The sequence below is a fragment of the Triturus cristatus genome, chromosome 2_1 (genome assembly GCF_964204655.1).
Source record: "Triturus cristatus chromosome 2_1, aTriCri1.1, whole genome shotgun sequence".
NCBI classification, from domain to species: domain Eukaryota; kingdom Metazoa; phylum Chordata; class Amphibia; order Caudata; family Salamandridae; genus Triturus; species Triturus cristatus.
Window position 1 is genome coordinate 936156928 of NC_140581.1, and position 23689 is coordinate 936180616.

Here is a 23689-nt window from a genome sequence, read left to right on the forward strand (position 1 = left end):
TGAGGTTGGCTAGGAATAAAGGTCAGGAATGAGCTGTGGCTAATGAAATGATGGGTAAAGTTTGATGCAAGTGAAACTCCCTTTATTAGTTGCAATAAGAAGGTAGAAAGGTTGTTTTCTTCAAGAGGCAGAAAATGTTAGAGTCAGGCCTTTGCTTCAGCGGGTCTGCATCATGCCTGCTGCATCAGGACAAAGCAAAGCACAGCGCTGGGCTGGGCTGGGCTGGGCTGGGCTGGGCTGGGCTGGGCCTTTATACACCCCCTTCCTTCCTTCCTTTGAAGGACGCCCACAAACGCCCACGAACGCCCAGCTACTGTAAAGAGGATGACTGCAGGCAATTTGGGACCCTGCTAAATGAGGGTGACGTCCCCATGTGCGGCCTCCAAGTGGAAAACTCCTTAGCCTAAGGTAGGTAGGCTGCTTTTGAATTTGACTGAAGACCATATGCGTGAGGTGGTATCAAGGCACAAGACGCCGACCATAACAGAAGAAAGGTAGCTTGGGAGAACAATATTTGCATTGGACAGCCTTCTTCCCATTCCCACTATTATGCTGCAGTTACTGTGTAGCGTTACTAGAGGGCAGCAGTATGAATATAAGAGCACACCAAGGGGGAGGTTTCAATTTGTTTCGCGCTGCTTTAGCTCCACAATAGTGACACAAACTAGCGCAAATTTTATTTTTTCTGATTTTCTTTCCAGCGCAAAACTGCTTTTGCGCTGGAAAGTGCCCTGTACGGAGCGCAAAGCACTGCTTTGGGTAACTTTGCGCCAAGGGGGCATTACATGGGTGGTACATGGGTGTTTCCATGCCGCAACCCATGCTTTTTGATGCAAAACCATATTCACAAAGATTTGAAAACATGGTTTTGCGCCAAAAGTTAACGCCCCTTCAAAGGAGGTGCAAACAGGAGAAATGCATTCATTTCTATGTGCTTTTCTCACTTTCCATGCGTACTTCACTGTGCAGCATGTATGCAAGGTGGGAAACCTTTGCATCGTGCCTAGCATAGTATTTTGTACAGGAAAGGTACCCTTCCTGTACAAAACCTACGCTACACTCATGCACACACCCTAGCGCTGCGGCGCTAAGCTATGTGCATGGCGCACGGCAGCTGAAATCAGCGCCGGCGCAAGGGAAAGACAAGGAGAGAGAGCCAAATCTTTAAAAATATGGCGCACTCCTGCTCATTCCCGGTCACGTAACGCAGCGCAGCCACGCAGGGTGCTGCGCTACGTTGCGTGACATTTAAAAAAATCTTCCCCCAAGGCTTTTTTTCCGCTTGCTGACATACCTCTTGTTCATGTTGGTCTTGCAGGACCTACGGAATGTAGGACTGCGATGACTGAGTGAATGAGCAATGAGGAATGGCTTCCCTGTATTTGTGGTGAAGAGGGAATGTTTGGAAGGTAAACAGCAAGGTGAATGTATCAAAGCATACATGTTTACTGAGTGGTTGAGTGTGTGACACCTGTCTCTATGAAGGGACATGTGAGAGAGGAACAGCAGCTCCATAGTCCTCGGATGGGAGAGGAAGCACAGATGAATATTTCCCTCAAATGAAAACACTCACACCTCCTCAAAGCTGACAAGTGCGATATGATGCTTTGCAGGTATAAGGAATTACCACGTTTGGTGCATAAAAATGTAATTTTAGTGAGGTTTTCCCAGAATGTCAGTAGCGCACTCTTTGTGAGGGTGCTTTAGGCCATAAATGTCAGGCACACCTCTGGGGGTATGCAGCCAAGAAAAACTTTGGGACGCTTGTTCCAGGTATCTGCCGGAAGGAAAGAAAGATACTAGGGAAAAGTTACAGAGGGAGCTAGGCTGCACAACATTTGGTCACGGTTGGACAGAAATCTTTAGTAGGGACTTTTGACAACCCCTCACTGTGGGACCAGGATCCCCATACCTCGTGCCTCTGACACCTTTTATGACATCTGGATACCACCATCTCATTACCTCTCAAATGTTCCATCCTGGTACCCCAGCTTTGGTAGTGCACCAACCACGTTTCAATCCTTTGAGGAATAAAAACTATGGGTAGCCCCCCCAAAATTAACCAGAAACCATGTCATTCTGTACCCCATCACCCTTTATAATGCACCCCCAAACCCCTTTTAATACTGCTACCCCACACAGACACACCCCCTACACACACAGACCCCACACACAGGCACACCCCACACTCACCCACCACACCCCCCCACACACACAGACAACCCCCCACACACACAGCCCACCCACACAGACAACCCCCCACACACAGACAACCCCCCACACAGACACACACCCCCACCGACACACCCCGACAACCCACACATACAGACACACCCCCTACAGGCACACCCCACCCACACAGACACACCGACAACCCCCCACACAGACACACCCACACCGACACACACAGACACCCCGCCCACACACACAGCCCACACTGACAACCCCCGCTCACACACAGACAACCCCCCACACAGACACACCCACACCGACACACACAGACACCCCACACCAACACCGCCCACACACACACACACCCCACACAGACACACCCTGCCCACACACACAACCCCCACACACACACACACCCCGCTCACACACTCTGACACACCCCGCCCACACACACACACCCCACACAGACACACCCCGCCCACACAGACACACCCCGCCCACACAGACACACCCACACCCCACACAGACACACCCCCCACAGACACACCCCCCACAGACACACCCCCCACACAGACACACCACCACACACCCCCACACAGACACACCACCACACACCCCCACACACAGACACACACACCCACAGACACACCCCCACACACAGACACACACACACCCCACACAGACACACACACACCCCACACTTACCACTGCTGGACTTCTCTGGCTCCACCCACTCTGCCTAGACTCCTCCTATTCACTCTATCCTCCATCCACCCACTTTGCCAGGCATGACTCCACTCTTACAGGACACACAGACACACCCCCTATACACACACACACACATTTTACTTACCAATTGGTGTGTTTGGCCCACCTCCAATTTACCTCTGCTGGACCACCATCAGTCATCTGGTGCCGAACCCGGGATTTGAACCCTAAGTCTCTGGCTGGAAGTCAGGAACTTACCCACTGGACCACACCGGTTTCCATGTCTGAAGCGTATCAAATCGTCCCTATAGCATGGTCATCCTTTTGATGTGCAATACAAGCCACAGGCAATGACACCAGGGCCTATATGTTGTTTATAGTTACTACTGCAACACTTTAGACCACCAGGAGCTATAGCTCAATGGTAAGTCTTGTGCCTGTGGTTATAAAGGATCTCACAGGACAAGGGTTCAAGTCCCGCAAACGCTGTCAAAGTGTCATAAGTTGGCAACATTTCAAATTCTTCTTTTATTTTCATTTCCTAATTTTAATTTCACTTGTAAAAACAGAGGAGAAAAGTGGCCACTCTTTTTGGCACGTGCGCCTCAAAATTACAAATCTTTTCCCTCATGACTTTCCACCAATCCCCCTTTATCTCAAGCAGGTGCAATAGGGGCAATGCCTTATCATCCTTTATCAATGCATTCATTATTTGTCCTTTAAATTTGGTATAATGTGGAGCGCAAATGTGGCCTCTGGGGCTTTAACTGATTAGAAGAATGCGAGGAAGGTGCTACACGGATAGGAAAATAGGTTGGATGGGGGTTATTTTTCATTTTGGTGTGAGCCAATCTCTCAAATCAGAGGTTTGGTGCCTATGAGGTTGGCTAGGAATAAAGGTCAGGAATGAGCTGTGGCTAATGAAATGATGGGTAAAGTTTTATGCAAGTGAAACTCCCTTTATTAGTTGCAATAAGAAGGTAGAAAGGTTGTTTTCTTCAAGAGGCAGAAAATGTTAGAGTCAGGCCTTTGCTTCAGCGGGTCTGCATCATGCCTGCTGCATCAGGACAAAGCAAAGCACAGCGCTGGGCTGGGCTGGGCTGGGCTGGGCTGGGCTGGGCTGGGCTGGGCTGGGCTGGGCCTTTATACACCCCCTTCCTTCCTTCCTTTGAAGGACGCCCACAAACGCCCACGAACGCCCAGCTACTGTAAAGAGGATGACTGCAGGCAATTTGGGACCCTGCTAAATGAGGGTGACGTCCCCATGTGCGGCCTCCAAGTGGAAAACTCCTTAGCCTAAGGTAGGTAGGCTGCTTTTGAATTTGACTGAAGACCATATGCGTGAGGTGGTATCAAGGCACAAGACGCCGACCATAACAGAAGAAAGGTAGCTTGGGAGAACAATATTTGCATTGGACAGCCTTCTTCCCATTCCCACTATTATGCTGCAGTTACTGTGTAGCGTTACTAGAGGGCAGCAGTATGAATATAAGAGCACACCAAGGGGGAGGTTTCAATTTGTTTCGCGCTGCTTTAGCTCCACAATAGTGACACAAACTAGCGCAAATTTTATTTTTTCTGATTTTCTTTCCAGCGCAAAACTGCTTTTGCGCTGGAAAGTGCCCTGTACGGAGCGCAAAGCACTGCTTTGGGTAACTTTGCGCCAAGGGGGCATTACATGGGTGGTACATGGGTGTTTCCATGCCGCAACCCATGCTTTTTGATGCAAAACCATATTCACAAAGATTTGAAAACATGGTTTTGCGCCAAAAGTTAACGCCCCTTCAAAGGAGGTGCAAACAGGAGAAATGCATTCATTTCTATGTGCTTTTCTCACTTTCCATGCGTACTTCACTGTGCAGCATGTATGCAAGGTGGGAAACCTTTGCATCGTGCCTAGCATAGTATTTTGTACAGGAAAGGTACCCTTCCTGTACAAAACCTACGCTACACTCATGCACACACCCTAGCGCTGCGGCGCTAAGCTATGTGCATGGCGCACGGCAGCTGAAATCAGCGCCGGCGCAAGGGAAAGACAAGGAGAGAGAGCCAAATCTTTAAAAATATGGCGCACTCCTGCTCATTCCCGGTCACGTAACGCAGCGCAGCCACGCAGGGTGCTGCGCTACGTTGCGTGACATTTAAAAAAATCTTCCCCCAAGGCTTTTTTTCCGCTTGCTGACATACCTCTTGTTCATGTTGGTCTTGCAGGACCTACGGAATGTAGGACTGCGATGACTGAGTGAATGAGCAATGAGGAATGGCTTCCCTGTATTTGTGGTGAAGAGGGAATGTTTGGAAGGTAAACAGCAAGGTGAATGTATCAAAGCATACATGTTTACTGAGTGGTTGAGTGTGTGACACCTGTCTCTATGAAGGGACATGTGAGAGAGGAACAGCAGCTCCATAGTCCTCGGATGGGAGAGGAAGCACAGATGAATATTTCCCTCAAATGAAAACACTCACACCTCCTCAAAGCTGACAAGTGCGATATGATGCTTTGCAGGTATAAGGAATTACCACGTTTGGTGCATAAAAATGTAATTTTAGTGAGGTTTTCCCAGAATGTCAGTAGCGCACTCTTTGTGAGGGTGCTTTAGGCCATAAATGTCAGGCACACCTCTGGGGGTATGCAGCCAAGAAAAACTTTGGGACGCTTGTTCCAGGTATCTGCCGGAAGGAAAGAAAGATACTAGGGAAAAGTTACAGAGGGAGCTAGGCTGCACAACATTTGGTCACGGTTGGACAGAAATCTTTAGTAGGGACTTTTGACAACCCCTCACTGTGGGACCAGGATCCCCATACCTCGTGCCTCTGACACCTTTTATGACATCTGGATACCACCATCTCATTACCTCTCAAATGTTCCATCCTGGTACCCCAGCTTTGGTAGTGCACCAACCACGTTTCAATCCTTTGAGGAATAAAAACTATGGGTAGCCCCCCCAAAATTAACCAGAAACCATGTCATTCTGTACCCCATCACCCTTTATAATGCACCCCCAAACCCCTTTTAATACTGCTACCCCACACAGACACACCCCCTACACACACAGACCCCACACACAGGCACACCCCACACTCACCCACCACACCCCCCCACACACACAGACAACCCCCCACACACACAGCCCACCCACACAGACAACCCCCCACACACAGACAACCCCCCACACAGACACACACCCCCACCGACACACCCCGACAACCCACACATACAGACACACCCCCTACAGGCACACCCCACCCACACAGACACACCGACAACCCCCCACACAGACACACCCACACCGACACACACAGACACCCCGCCCACACACACAGCCCACACTGACAACCCCCGCTCACACACAGACAACCCCCCACACAGACACACCCACACCGACACACACAGACACCCCACACCAACACCGCCCACACACACACACACCCCACACAGACACACCCTGCCCACACACACAACCCCCACACACACACACACCCCGCTCACACACTCTGACACACCCCGCCCACACACACACACCCCACACAGACACACCCCGCCCACACAGACACACCCCGCCCACACAGACACACCCACACCCCACACAGACACACCCCCCACAGACACACCCCCCACAGACACACCCCCCACACAGACACACCACCACACACCCCCACACAGACACACCACCACACACCCCCACACACAGACACACACACCCACAGACACACCCCCACACACAGACACACACACACCCCACACAGACACACACACACCCCACACTTACCACTGCTGGACTTCTCTGGCTCCACCCACTCTGCCTAGACTCCTCCTATTCACTCTATCCTCCATCCACCCACTTTGCCAGGCATGACTCCACTCTTACAGGACACACAGACACACCCCCTATACACACACACACACATTTTACTTACCAATTGGTGTGTTTGGCCCACCTCCAATTTACCTCTGCTGGACCACCATCAGTCATCTGGTGCCGAACCCGGGATTTGAACCCTAAGTCTCTGGCTGGAAGTCAGGAACTTACCCACTGGACCACACCGGTTTCCATGTCTGAAGCGTATCAAATCGTCCCTATAGCATGGTCATCCTTTTGATGTGCAATACAAGCCACAGGCAATGACACCAGGGCCTATATGTTGTTTATAGTTACTACTGCAACACTTTAGACCACCAGGAGCTATAGCTCAATGGTAAGTCTTGTGCCTGTGGTTATAAAGGATCTCACAGGACAAGGGTTCAAGTCCCGCAAACGCTGTCAAAGTGTCATAAGTTGGCAACATTTCAAATTCTTCTTTTATTTTCATTTCCTAATTTTAATTTCACTTGTAAAAACAGAGGAGAAAAGTGGCCACTCTTTTTGGCACGTGCGCCTCAAAATTACAAATCTTTTCCCTCATGACTTTCCACCAATCCCCCTTTATCTCAAGCAGGTGCAATAGGGGCAATGCCTTATCATCCTTTATCAATGCATTCATTATTTGTCCTTTAAATTTGGTATAATGTGGAGCGCAAATGTGGCCTCTGGGGCTTTAACTGATTAGAAGAATGCGAGGAAGGTGCTACACGGATAGGAAAATAGGTTGGATGGGGGTTATTTTTCATTTTGGTGTGAGCCAATCTCTCAAATCAGAGGTTTGGTGCCTATGAGGTTGGCTAGGAATAAAGGTCAGGAATGAGCTGTGGCTAATGAAATGATGGGTAAAGTTTTATGCAAGTGAAACTCCCTTTATTAGTTGCAATAAGAAGGTAGAAAGGTTGTTTTCTTCAAGAGGCAGAAAATGTTAGAGTCAGGCCTTTGCTTCAGCGGGTCTGCATCATGCCTGCTGCATCAGGACAAAGCAAAGCACAGCGCTGGGCTGGGCTGGGCTGGGCTGGGCTGGGCTGGGCTGGGCCTTTATACACCCCCTTCCTTCCTTCCTTTGAAGGACGCCCACAAACGCCCACGAACGCCCAGCTACTGTAAAGAGGATGACTGCAGGCAATTTGGGACCCTGCTAAATGAGGGTGACGTCCCCATGTGCGGCCTCCAAGTGGAAAACTCCTTAGCCTAAGGTAGGTAGGCTGCTTTTGAATTTGACTGAAGACCATATGCGTGAGGTGGTATCAAGGCACAAGACGCCGACCATAACAGAAGAAAGGTAGCTTGGGAGAACAATATTTGCATTGGACAGCCTTCTTCCCATTCCCACTATTATGCTGCAGTTACTGTGTAGCGTTACTAGAGGGCAGCAGTATGAATATAAGAGCACACCAAGGGGGAGGTTTCAATTTGTTTCGCGCTGCTTTAGCTCCACAATAGTGACACAAACTAGCGCAAATTTTATTTTTTCTGATTTTCTTTCCAGCGCAAAACTGCTTTTGCGCTGGAAAGTGCCCTGTACGGAGCGCAAAGCACTGCTTTGGGTAACTTTGCGCCAAGGGGGCATTACATGGGTGGTACATGGGTGTTTCCATGCCGCAACCCATGCTTTTTGATGCAAAACCATATTCACAAAGATTTGAAAACATGGTTTTGCGCCAAAAGTTAACGCCCCTTCAAAGGAGGTGCAAACAGGAGAAATGCATTCATTTCTATGTGCTTTTCTCACTTTCCATGCGTACTTCACTGTGCAGCATGTATGCAAGGTGGGAAACCTTTGCATCGTGCCTAGCATAGTATTTTGTACAGGAAAGGTACCCTTCCTGTACAAAACCTACGCTACACTCATGCACACACCCTAGCGCTGCGGCGCTAAGCTATGTGCATGGCGCACGGCAGCTGAAATCAGCGCCGGCGCAAGGGAAAGACAAGGAGAGAGAGCCAAATCTTTAAAAATATGGCGCACTCCTGCTCATTCCCGGTCACGTAACGCAGCGCAGCCACGCAGGGTGCTGCGCTACGTTGCGTGACATTTAAAAAAATCTTCCCCCAAGGCTTTTTTTCCGCTTGCTGACATACCTCTTGTTCATGTTGGTCTTGCAGGACCTACGGAATGTAGGACTGCGATGACTGAGTGAATGAGCAATGAGGAATGGCTTCCCTGTATTTGTGGTGAAGAGGGAATGTTTGGAAGGTAAACAGCAAGGTGAATGTATCAAAGCATACATGTTTACTGAGTGGTTGAGTGTGTGACACCTGTCTCTATGAAGGGACATGTGAGAGAGGAACAGCAGCTCCATAGTCCTCGGATGGGAGAGGAAGCACAGATGAATATTTCCCTCAAATGAAAACACTCACACCTCCTCAAAGCTGACAAGTGCGATATGATGCTTTGCAGGTATAAGGAATTACCACGTTTGGTGCATAAAAATGTAATTTTAGTGAGGTTTTCCCAGAATGTCAGTAGCGCACTCTTTGTGAGGGTGCTTTAGGCCATAAATGTCAGGCACACCTCTGGGGGTATGCAGCCAAGAAAAACTTTGGGACGCTTGTTCCAGGTATCTGCCGGAAGGAAAGAAAGATACTAGGGAAAAGTTACAGAGGGAGCTAGGCTGCACAACATTTGGTCACGGTTGGACAGAAATCTTTAGTAGGGACTTTTGACAACCCCTCACTGTGGGACCAGGATCCCCATACCTCGTGCCTCTGACACCTTTTATGACATCTGGATACCACCATCTCATTACCTCTCAAATGTTCCATCCTGGTACCCCAGCTTTGGTAGTGCACCAACCACGTTTCAATCCTTTGAGGAATAAAAACTATGGGTAGCCCCCCCAAAATTAACCAGAAACCATGTCATTCTGTACCCCATCACCCTTTATAATGCACCCCCAAACCCCTTTTAATACTGCTACCCCACACAGACACACCCCCTACACACACAGACCCCACACACAGGCACACCCCACACTCACCCACCACACCCCCCCAGACAACCCCCCACACACACAGCCCACCCACACAGACAACCCCCCACACACAGACAACCCCCCACACAGACACACACCCCCACACACAGACAACCCCCCACACAGACACACACCCCCACCGACACACCCCGACAACCCACACATACAGACACACCCCCTACAGGCACACCCCACCCACACAGACACACCGACAACCCCCCACACAGACACACCCACACCGACACACACCCCGCCCACACACACACCGCCCACACTGACAACCCCCGCTCACACACAGACAACCCCCCACACAGACACACCCACACCGACACACACAGACACCCCACACCAACACCGCCCACACACACACACACCCCACACAGACACACCCTGCCCACACACACAACCCCCACACACACATCCCCCGCTCACACACACACCCCGCTCACACACACTGACACACCCCCACACAGACACACCCTGCCCACACACACACACCCCACACAGACACACCACCACACACCCCCACACACAGACACACCCCCACACACACAGACACACACACCCACACCCCCCACAGACACACCCTACCCCAGACACACCCACACCCCACACAGACACACCCCACACTTACCACTGCTGGACTTCTCTGGCTCCACCCACTCTGCCTAGACTCCTCCTATTCACTCTATCCTCCATCCACCCACTTTGCCAGGCATGACTCCACTCTTACAGGACACACAGACACACCCCCTATACACACACACACACATTTTACTTACCAATTGGTGTGTTTGGCCCACCTCCAATTTACCTCTGCTGGACCACCATCAGTCATCTGGTGCCGAACCCGGGATTTGAACCCTAAGTCTCTGGCTGGAAGTCAGGAACTTACCCACTGGACCACACCGGTTTCCATGTCTGAAGCGTATCAAATCGTCCCTATAGCATGGTCATCCTTTTGATGTGCAATACAAGCCACAGGCAATGACACCAGGGCCTATATGTTGTTTATAGTTACTACTGCAACACTTTAGACCACCAGGAGCTATAGCTCAATGGTAAGTCTTGTGCCTGTGGTTATAAAGGATCTCACAGGACAAGGGTTCAAGTCCCGCAAACGCTGTCAAAGTGTCATAAGTTGGCAACATTTCAAATTCTTCTTTTATTTTCATTTCCTAATTTTAATTTCACTTGTAAAAACAGAGGAGAAAAGTGGCCACTCTTTTTGGCACGTGCGCCTCAAAATTACAAATCTTTTCCCTCATGACTTTCCACCAATCCCCCTTTATCTCAAGCAGGTGCAATAGGGGCAATGCCTTATCATCCTTTATCAATGCATTCATTATTTGTCCTTTAAATTTGGTATAATGTGGAGCGCAAATGTGGCCTCTGGGGCTTTAACTGATTAGAAGAATGCGAGGAAGGTGCTACACGGATAGGAAAATAGGTTGGATGGGGGTTATTTTTCATTTTGGTGTGAGCCAATCTCTCAAATCAGAGGTTTGGTGCCTATGAGGTTGGCTAGGAATAAAGGTCAGGAATGAGCTGTGGCTAATGAAATGATGGGTAAAGTTTGATGCAAGTGAAACTCCCTTTATTAGTTGCAATAAGAAGGTAGAAAGGTTGTTTTCTTCAAGAGGCAGAAAATGTTAGAGTCAGGCCTTTGCTTCAGCGGGTCTGCATCATGCCTGCTGCATCAGGACAAAGCAAAGCACAGCGCTGGGCTGGGCTGGGCTGGGCTGGGCTGGGCTGGGCTGGGCTGGGCCTTTATACACCCCCTTCCTTCCTTCCTTTGAAGGACGCCCACAAACGCCCACGAACGCCCAGCTACTGTAAAGAGGATGACTGCAGGCAATTTGGGACCCTGCTAAATGAGGGTGACGTCCCCATGTGCGGCCTCCAAGTGGAAAACTCCTTAGCCTAAGGTAGGTAGGCTGCTTTTGAATTTGACTGAAGACCATATGCGTGAGGTGGTATCAAGGCACAAGACGCCGACCATAACAGAAGAAAGGTAGCTTGGGAGAACAATATTTGCATTGGACAGCCTTCTTCCCATTCCCACTATTATGCTGCAGTTACTGTGTAGCGTTACTAGAGGGCAGCAGTATGAATATAAGAGCACACCAAGGGGGAGGTTTCAATTTGTTTCGCGCTGCTTTAGCTCCACAATAGTGACACAAACTAGCGCAAATTTTATTTTTTCTGATTTTCTTTCCAGCGCAAAACTGCTTTTGCGCTGGAAAGTGCCCTGTACGGAGCGCAAAGCACTGCTTTGGGTAACTTTGCGCCAAGGGGGCATTACATGGGTGGTACATGGGTGTTTCCATGCCGCAACCCATGCTTTTTGATGCAAAACCATATTCACAAAGATTTGAAAACATGGTTTTGCGCCAAAAGTTAACGCCCCTTCAAAGGAGGTGCAAACAGGAGAAATGCATTCATTTCTATGTGCTTTTCTCACTTTCCATGCGTACTTCACTGTGCAGCATGTATGCAAGGTGGGAAACCTTTGCATCGTGCCTAGCATAGTATTTTGTACAGGAAAGGTACCCTTCCTGTACAAAACCTACGCTACACTCATGCACACACCCTAGCGCTGCGGCGCTAAGCTATGTGCATGGCGCACGGCAGCTGAAATCAGCGCCGGCGCAAGGGAAAGACAAGGAGAGAGAGCCAAATCTTTAAAAATATGGCGCACTCCTGCTCATTCCCGGTCACGTAACGCAGCGCAGCCACGCAGGGTGCTGCGCTACGTTGCGTGACATTTAAAAAAATCTTCCCCCAAGGCTTTTTTTCCGCTTGCTGACATACCTCTTGTTCATGTTGGTCTTGCAGGACCTACGGAATGTAGGACTGCGATGACTGAGTGAATGAGCAATGAGGAATGGCTTCCCTGTATTTGTGGTGAAGAGGGAATGTTTGGAAGGTAAACAGCAAGGTGAATGTATCAAAGCATACATGTTTACTGAGTGGTTGAGTGTGTGACACCTGTCTCTATGAAGGGACATGTGAGAGAGGAACAGCAGCTCCATAGTCCTCGGATGGGAGAGGAAGCACAGATGAATATTTCCCTCAAATGAAAACACTCACACCTCCTCAAAGCTGACAAGTGCGATATGATGCTTTGCAGGTATAAGGAATTACCACGTTTGGTGCATAAAAATGTAATTTTAGTGAGGTTTTCCCAGAATGTCAGTAGCGCACTCTTTGTGAGGGTGCTTTAGGCCATAAATGTCAGGCACACCTCTGGGGGTATGCAGCCAAGAAAAACTTTGGGACGCTTGTTCCAGGTATCTGCCGGAAGGAAAGAAAGATACTAGGGAAAAGTTACAGAGGGAGCTAGGCTGCACAACATTTGGTCACGGTTGGACAGAAATCTTTAGTAGGGACTTTTGACAACCCCTCACTGTGGGACCAGGATCCCCATACCTCGTGCCTCTGACACCTTTTATGACATCTGGATACCACCATCTCATTACCTCTCAAATGTTCCATCCTGGTACCCCAGCTTTGGTAGTGCACCAACCACGTTTCAATCCTTTGAGGAATAAAAACTATGGGTAGCCCCCCCAAAATTAACCAGAAACCATGTCATTCTGTACCCCATCACCCTTTATAATGCACCCCCAAACCCCTTTTAATACTGCTACCCCACACAGACACACCCCCTACACACACAGACCCCACACACAGGCACACCCCACACTCACCCACCACACCCCCCCACACACACAGACAACCCCCCACACACACAGCCCACCCACACAGACAACCCCCCACACACAGACAACCCCCCACACAGACACACACCCCCACACACAGACAACCCCCCACACAGACACACACCCCCACCGACACACCCCGACAACCCACACATACAGACACACCCCCTACAGGCACACCCCACCCACACAGACACACCGACAACCCCCCACACAGACACACCCACACCGACACACACCCCGCCCACACACACACCGCCCACACTGACAACCCCCGCTCACACACAGACAACCCCCCACACAGACACACCCACACCGACACACACAGACACCCCACACCAACACCGCCCACACACACACACACCCCACACAGACACACCCTGCCCACACACACAACCCCCACACACACATCCCCCGCTCACACACACACCCCGCTCACACACACTGACACACCCCCACACAGACACACCCTGCCCACACACACACACCCCACACAGACACACCACCACACACCCCCACACACAGACACACCCCCACACACACAGACACACACACCCACACCCCCCACAGACACACCCTACCCCAGACACACCCACACCCCACACAGACACACCCCACACTTACCACTGCTGGACTTCTCTGGCTCCACCCACTCTGCCTAGACTCCTCCTATTCACTCTATCCTCCATCCACCCACTTTGCCAGGCATGACTCCACTCTTACAGGACACACAGACACACCCCCTATACACACACACACACATTTTACTTACCAATTGGTGTGTTTGGCCCACCTCCAATTTACCTCTGCTGGACCACCATCAGTCATCTGGTGCCGAACCCGGGATTTGAACCCTAAGTCTCTGGCTGGAAGTCAGGAACTTACCCACTGGACCACACCGGTTTCCATGTCTGAAGCGTATCAAATCGTCCCTATAGCATGGTCATCCTTTTGATGTGCAATACAAGCCACAGGCAATGACACCAGGGCCTATATGTTGTTTATAGTTACTACTGCAACACTTTAGACCACCAGGAGCTATAGCTCAATGGTAAGTCTTGTGCCTGTGGTTATAAAGGATCTCACAGGACAAGGGTTCAAGTCCCGCAAACGCTGTCAAAGTGTCATAAGTTGGCAACATTTCAAATTCTTCTTTTATTTTCATTTCCTAATTTTAATTTCACTTGTAAAAACAGAGGAGAAAAGTGGCCACTCTTTTTGGCACGTGCGCCTCAAAATTACAAATCTTTTCCCTCATGACTTTCCACCAATCCCCCTTTATCTCAAGCAGGTGCAATAGGGGCAATGCCTTATCATCCTTTATCAATGCATTCATTATTTGTCCTTTAAATTTGGTATAATGTGGAGCGCAAATGTGGCCTCTGGGGCTTTAACTGATTAGAAGAATGCGAGGAAGGTGCTACACGGATAGGAAAATAGGTTGGATGGGGGTTATTTTTCATTTTGGTGTGAGCCAATCTCTCAAATCAGAGGTTTGGTGCCTATGAGGTTGGCTAGGAATAAAGGTCAGGAATGAGCTGTGGCTAATGAAATGATGGGTAAAGTTTGATGCAAGTGAAACTCCCTTTATTAGTTGCAATAAGAAGGTAGAAAGGTTGTTTTCTTCAAGAGGCAGAAAATGTTAGAGTCAGGCCTTTGCTTCAGCGGGTCTGCATCATGCCTGCTGCATCAGGACAAAGCAAAGCACAGCGCTGGGCTGGGCTGGGCTGGGCTGGGCTGGGCTGGGCTGGGCTGGGCTGGGCTGGGCTGGGCCTTTATACACCCCCTTCCTTCCTTCCTTTGAAGGAGGCCCACAAACGCCCACGAACGCCCAGCTACTGTAAAGAGGATGACTGCAGGCAATTTGGGACCCTGCTAAATGAGGGTGACGTCCCCATGTGCGGCCTCCAAGTGGAAAACTCCTTAGCCTAAGGTAGGTAGGCTGCTTTTGAATTTGACTGAAGACCATATGCGTGAGGTGGTATCAAGGCACAAGACGCCGACCATAACAGAAGAAAGGTAGCTTGGGAGAACAATATTTGCATTGGACAGCCTTCTTCCCATTCCCACTATTATGCTGCAGTTACTGTGTAGCGTTACTAGAGGGCAGCAGTATGAATATAAGAGCACACCAAGGGGGAGGTTTCAATTTGTTTCGCGCTGCTTTAGCTCCACAATAGTGACACAAACTAGCGCAAATTTTATTTTTTCTGATTTTCTTTCCAGCGCAAAACTGCTTTTGCGCTGGAAAGTGCCCTGTACGGAGCGCAAAGCACTGCTTTGGGTAACTTTGCGCCAAGGGGGCATTACATGGGTGGTACATGGGTGTTTCCATGCCGCAACCCATGCTTTTTGATGCAAAACCATATTCACAAAGATTTGAAAACATGGTTTTGCGCCAAAAGTTAACGCCCCTTCAAAGGAGGTGCAAACAGGAGAAATGCATTCATTTCTATGTGCTTTTCTCACTTTCCATGCGTACTTCACTGTGCAGCATGTATGCAAGGTGGGAAACCTTTGCATCGTGCCTAGCATAGTATTTTGTACAGGAAAGGTACCCTTCCTGTACAAAACCTACGCTACACTCATGCACACACCCTAGCGCTGCGGCGCTAAGCTATGTGCATGGCGCACGGCAGCTGAAATCAGCGCCGGCGCAAGGGAAAGACAAGGAGAGAGAGCCAAATCTTTAAAAATATGGCGCACTCCTGCTCATTCCCGGTCACGTAACGCAGCGCAGCCACGCAGGGTGCTGCGCTACGTTGCGTGACATTTAAAAAAATCTCCCCCCAAGGCTTTTTTTCCGCTTGCTGACATACCTCTTGTTCATGTTGGTCTTGCAGGACCTACGGAATGTAGGACTGCGATGACTGAGTGAATGAGCAATGAGGAATGGCTTCCCTGTATTTGTGGTGAAGAGGGAATGTTTGGAAGGTAAACAGCAAGGTGAATGTATCAAAGCATACATGTTTACTGAGTGGTTGAGTGTGTGACACCTGTCTCTATGAAGGGACATGTGAGAGAGGAACAGCAGCTCCATAGTCCTCGGATGGGAGAGGAAGCACAGATGAATATTTCCCTCAAATGAAAACACTCACACCTCCTCAAAGCTGACAAGTGCGATATGATGCTTTGCAGGTATAAGGAATTACCACGTTTGGTGCATAAAAATGTAATTTTAGTGAGGTTTTCCCAGAATGTCAGTAGCGCACTCTTTGTGAGGGTGCTTTAGGCCATAAATGTCAGGCACACCTCTGGGGGTATGCAGCCAAGAAAAACTTTGGGACGCTTGTTCCAGGTATCTGCCGGAAGGAAAGAAAGATACTAGGGAAAAGTTACAGAGGGAGCTAGGCTGCACAACATTTGGTCACGGTTGGACAGAAATCTTTAGTAGGGACTTTTGACAACCCCTCACTGTGGGACCAGGATCCCCATACCTCGTGCCTCTGACACCTTTTATGACATCTGGATACCACCATCTCATTACCTCTCAAATGTTCCATCCTGGTACCCCAGCTTTGGTAGTGCACCAACCACGTTTCAATCCTTTGAGGAATAAAAACTATGGGTAGCCCCCCCAAAATTAACCAGAAACCATGTCATTCTGTACCCCATCACCCTTTATAATGCACCCCCAAACCCCTTTTAATACTGCTACCCCACACAGACACACCCCCTACACACACAGACCCCACACACAGGCACACCCCACACTCACCCACCACACCCCCCCACACACACAGACAACCCCCCACACACACAGCCCACCCACACAGACAACCCCCCACACACACACACACCCCCACCGACACACCCCGACAACCCACACATACCGACACACCCCCTACAGGCACACCCCACCCACACAGACACACCGACAACCCCCCACACAGACACACCCACACCGACACACACAGACACCCCGCCCACACACACACCGCCCACACTGACAACCCCCGCTCACACACAGACAACCCCCCACACAGACACACCCACACCGACACACACAGACACCCCACACCAACACCGCCCACACACACACACACCCCACACAGACACACCCTGCCCACACACACAACCCCCACACACACACACACCCCGCTCACACACTCTGACACACCCCGCCCACACACACACACCCCACACAGACACACCCCGCCCACACAGACACACCCACACCCCCCACAGACACACCCCCCACAGACACACCCCCCACACAGACACACCACCACACACCCCCACACAGACACACCACCACACACCCCCACACACAGACACACACACCCACAGACACACCCCCACACACAGACACACACACACCCCACACAGACACACCCCACACTTACCACTGCTGGACTTCTCTGGCTCCACCCACTCTGCCTAGACTCCTCCTATTCACTCTATCCTCCATCCACCCACTTTGCCAGGCATGACTCCACTCTTACAGGACACACAGACACACCCCCTATACACACACACACACATTTTACTTACCAATTGGTGTGTTTGGCCCACCTCCAATTTACCTCTGCTGGACCACCATCAGTCATCTGGTGCCGAACCCGGGATTTGAACCCTAAGTCTCTGGCTGGAAGTCAGGAACTTACCCACTGGACCACACCGGTTTCCATGTCTGAAGCGTATCAAATCGTCCCTATAGCATGGTCATCCTTTTGATGTGCAATACAAGCCACAGGCAATGACACCAGGGCCTATATGTTGTTTATAGTTACTACTGCAACACTTTAGACCACCAGGAGCTATAGCTCAATGGTAAGTCTTGTGCCTGTGGTTATAAAGGATCTCACAGGACAAGGGTTCAAGTCCCGCAAACGCTGTCAAAGTGTCATAAGTTGGCAACATTTCAAATTCTTCTTTTATTTTCATTTCCTAATTTTAATTTCACTTGTAAAAACAGAGGAGAAAAGTGGCCACTCTTTTTGGCACGTGCGCCTCAAAATTACAAATCTTTTCCCTCATGACTTTCCACCAATCCCCCTTTATCTCAAGCAGGTGCAATAGGGGCAATGCCTTATCATCCTTTATCAATGCATTCATTATTTGTCCTTTAAATTTGGTATAATGTGGAGCGCAAATGTGGCCTCTGGGGCTTTAACTGATTAGAAGAATGCGAGGAAGGTGCTACACGGATAGGAAAATAGGTTGGATGGGGGTTATTTTTCATTTTGGTGTGAGCCAATCTCTCAAATCAGAGGTTTGGTGCCTATGAGGTTGGCTAGGAATAAAGGTCAGGAATGAGCTGTGGCTAATGAAATGATGGGTAAAGTTTGATGCAAGTGAAACTCCCTTTATTAGTTGCAATAAGAAGGTAGAAAGGTTGTTTTCTTCAAGAGGCAGAAAATGTTAGAGTCAGGCCTTTGCTTCAGCGGGTCTGCATCATGCCTGCTGCATCAGGACAAAGCAAAGCACAGCGCGCTGGGCTGGGCTGGGCTGGGCTGGGCTGGGCTGGGCTGGGCCTTTATACACCCCCTTCCTTCCTTCCTTTGAAGGAGGCCCACAAACGCCCACGAACGCCCAGCTACTGTAAAGAGGATGACTGCAGGCAATTTGGGACCCTGCTAAATGAGGGTGACGTCCCCATGTGCGGCCTCCAAGTGGAAAACTCCTTAGCCTAAGGTAGGTAGGCTGCTTTTGAATTTGACTGAAGACCATATGCGTGAGGTGGTATCAAGGCACAAGACGCCGACCATAACAGAAGAAAGGTAGCTTGGGAGAACAATATTTGCATTGGACAGCCTTCTTCCCATTCCCACTATTATGCTGCAGTTACTGTGTAGCGTTACTAGAGGGCAGCAGTATGAATATAAGAGCACACCAAGGGGGAGGTTTCAATTTGTTTCGCGCTGCTTTAGCTCCACAATAGTGACACAAACTAGCGCAAATTTTATTTTTTCTGATTTTCTTTCCAGCGCAAAACTGCTTTTGCGCTGGAAAGTGCCCTGTACGGAGCGCAAAGCACTGCTTTGGGTAACTTTGCGCCAAGGGGGCATTACATGGGTGGTACATGGGTGTTTCCATGCCGCAACCCATGCTTTTTGATGCAAAACCATATTCACAAAGATTTGAAAACATGGTTTTGCGCCAAAAGTTAACGCCCCTTCAAAGGAGGTGCAAACAGGAGAAATGCATTCATTTCTATGTGCTTTTCTCACTTTCCATGCGTACTTCACTGTGCAGCATGTATGCAAGGTGGGAAACCTTTGCATCGTGCCTAGCATAGTATTTTGTACAGGAAAGGTACCCTTCCTGTACAAAACCTACGCTACACTCATGCACACACCCTAGCGCTGCGGCGCTAAGCTATGTGCATGGCGCACGGCAGCTGAAATCAGCGCCGGCGCAAGGGAAAGACAAGGAGAGAGAGCCAAATCTTTAAAAATATGGCGCACTCCTGCTCATTCCCGGTCACGTAACGCAGCGCAGCCACGCAGGGTGCTGCGCTACGTTGCGTGACATTTAAAAAAATCTTCCCCCAAGGCTTTTTTTCCGCTTGCTGACATACCTCTTGTTCATGTTGGTCTTGCAGGACCTACGGAATGTAGGACTGCGATGACTGAGTGAATGAGCAATGAGGAATGGCTTCCCTGTATTTGTGGTGAAGAGGGAATGTTTGGAAGGTAAACAGCAAGGTGAATGTATCAAAGCATACATGTTTACTGAGTGGTTGAGTGTGTGACACCTGTCTATGAAGGGACATGTGAGAGAGGAACAGCAGCTCCATAGTCCTCGGATGGGAGAGGAAGCACAGATGAATATTTCCCTCAAATGAAAACACTCACACCTCCTCAAAGCTGACAAGTGCGATATGATGCTTTGCAGGTATAAGGAATTACCACGTTTGGTGCATAAAAATGTAATTTTAGTGAGGTTTTCCCAGAATGTCAGTAGCGCACTCTTTGTGAGGGTGCTTTAGGCCATAAATGTCAGGCACACCTCTGGGGGTATGCAGCCAAGAAAAACTTTGGGACGCTTGTTCCAGGTATCTGCCGGAAGGAAAGAAAGATACTAGGGAAAAGTTACAGAGGGAGCTAGGCTGCACAACATTTGGTCACGGTTGGACAGAAATCTTTAGTAGGGACTTTTGACAACCCCTCACTGTGGGACCAGGATCCCCATACCTCGTGCCTCTGACACCTTTTATGACATCTGGATACCACCATCTCATTACCTCTCAAATGTTCCATCCTGGTACCCCAGCTTTGGTAGTGCACCAACCACGTTTCAATCCTTTGAGGAATAAAAACTATGGGTAGCCCCCCCAAAATTAACCAGAAACCATGTCATTCTGTACCCCATCACCCTTTATAATGCACCCCCAAACCCCTTTTAATACTGCTACCCCACACAGACACACCCCCTACACACACAGACCCCACACACAGGCACACCCCACACTCACCCACCACACCCCCCCACACACACAGACAACCCCCCACACACACAGCCCACCCACACAGACACACCCCGACAACCCACACATACCGACACACCCCCTACAGGCACACCCCACCCACACAGACACACCGACAACCCCCCACACAGACACACCCACACCGACACACACAGACACCCCGCCCACACACACACCGCCCACACTGACAACCCCCGCTCACACACAGACAACCCCCCACACAGACACACCCACACCGACACACACAGACACCCCACACCAACACCGCCCACACACACACACACCCCACACAGACACACCCTGCCCACACACACAACCCCCACACACACACACACCCCGCTCACACACTCTGACACACCCCGCCCACACACACACACCCCACACAGACACACCCCACACAGACACACCCCGCCCACACAGACACACCCACACCCCACACAGACACACCCCCCACAGACACACCCCCCACAGACACACCCCCCACACAGACACACCACCACACACCCCCACACAGACACACCACCACACACCCCCACACACAGACACACACACCCACAGACACACCCCCACACACAGACACACACACACCCCACACAGACACACCCCACACTTACCACTGCTGGACTTCTCTGGCTCCACCCACTCTGCCTAGACTCCTCCTATTCACTCTATCCTCCATCCACCCACTTTGCCAGGCATGACTCCACTCTTACAGGACACACAGACACACCCCCTATACACACACACACACATTTTACTTACCAATTGGTGTGTTTGGCCCACCTCCAATTTACCTCTGCTGGACCACCATCAGTCATCTGGTGCCGAACCCGGGATTTGAACCCTAAGTCTCTGGCTGGAAGTCAGGAACTTACCCACTGGACCACACCGGTTTCCATGTCTGAAGCGTATCAAATCGTCCCTATAGCATGGTCATCCTTTTGATGTGCAATACAAGCCACAGGCAATGACACCAGGGCCTATATGTTGTTTATAGTTACTACTGCAACACTTTAGACCACCAGGAGCTATAGCTCAATGGTAAGTCTTGTGCCTGTGGTTATAAAGGATCTCACAGGACAAGGGTTCAAGTCCCGCAAACGCTGTCAAAGTGTCATAAGTTGGCAACATTTCAAATTCTTCTTTTATTTTCATTTCCTAATTTTAATTTCACTTGTAAAAACAGAGGAGAAAAGTGGCCACTCTTTTTGGCACGTGCGCCTCAAAATTACAAATCTTTTCCCTCATGACTTTCCACCAATCCCCCTTTATCTCAAGCAGGTGCAATAGGGGCAATGCCTTATCATCCTTTATCAATGCATTCATTATTTGTCCTTTAAATTTGGTATAATGTGGAGCGCAAATGTGGCCTCTGGGGCTTTAACTGATTAGAAGAATGCGAGGAAGGTGCTACACGGATAGGAAAATAGGTTGGATGGGGGTTATTTTTCATTTTGGTGTGAGCCAATCTCTCAAATCAGAGGTTTGGTGCCTATGAGGTTGGCTAGGAATAAAGGTCAGGAATGAGCTGTGGCTAATGAAATGATGGGTAAAGTTTGATGCAAGTGAAACTCCCTTTATTAGTTGCAATAAGAAGGTAGAAAGGTTGTTTTCTTCAAGAGGCAGAAAATGTTAGAGTCAGGCCTTTGCTTCAGCGGGTCTGCATCATGCCTGCTGCATCAGGACAAAGCAAAGCACAGCGCTGGGCTGGGCTGGGCTGGGCTGGGCTGGGCTGGGCTGGGCTGGGCTGGGCTGGGCCTTTATACACCCCCTTCCTTCCTTCCTTTGAAGGACGCCCACAAACGCCCACGAACGCCCAGCTACTGTAAAGAGGATGACTGCAGGCAATTTGGGACCCTGCTAAATGAGGGTGACGTCCCCATGTGCGGCCTCCAAGTGGAAAACTCCTTAGCCTAAGGTAGGTAGGCTGCTTTTGAATTTGACTGAAGACCATATGCGTGAGGTGGTATCAAGGCACAAGACGCCGACCATAACAGAAGAAAGGTAGCTTGGGAGAACAATATTTGCATTGGACAGCCTTCTTCCCATTCCCACTATTATGCTGCAGTTACTGTGTAGCGTTACTAGAGGGCAGCAGTATGAATATAAGAGCACACCAAGGGGGAGGTTTCAATTTGTTTCGCGCTGCTTTAGCTCCACAATAGTGACACAAACTAGCGCAAATTTTATTTTTTCTGATTTTCTTTCCAGCGCAAAACTGCTTTTGCGCTGGAAAGTGCCCTGTACGGAGCGCAAAGCACTGCTTTGGGTAACTTTGCGCCAAGGGGGCATTACATGGGTGGTACATGGGTGTTTCCATGCCGCAACCCATGCTTTTTGATGCAAAACCATATTCACAAAGATTTGAAAACATGGTTTTGCGCCAAAAGTTAACGCCCCTTCAAAGGAGGTGCAAACAGGAGAAATGCATTCATTTCTATGTGCTTTTCTCACTTTCCATGCGTACTTCACTGTGCAGCATGTATGCAAGGTGGGAAACCTTTGCATCGTGCCTAGCATAGTATTTTGTACAGGAAAGGTACCCTTCCTGTACAAAACCTACGCTACACTCATGCACACACCCTAGCGCTGCGGCGCTAAGCTATGTGCATGGCGCACGGCAGCTGAAATCAGCGCCGGCGCAAGGGAAAGACAAGGAGAGAGAGCCAAATCTTTAAAAATATGGCGCACTCCTGCTCATTCCCGGTCACGTAACGCAGCGCAGCCACGCAGGGTGCTGCGCTACGTTGCGTGACATTTAAAAAAATCTTCCCCCAAGGCTTTTTTTCCGCTTGCTGACATACCTCTTGTTCA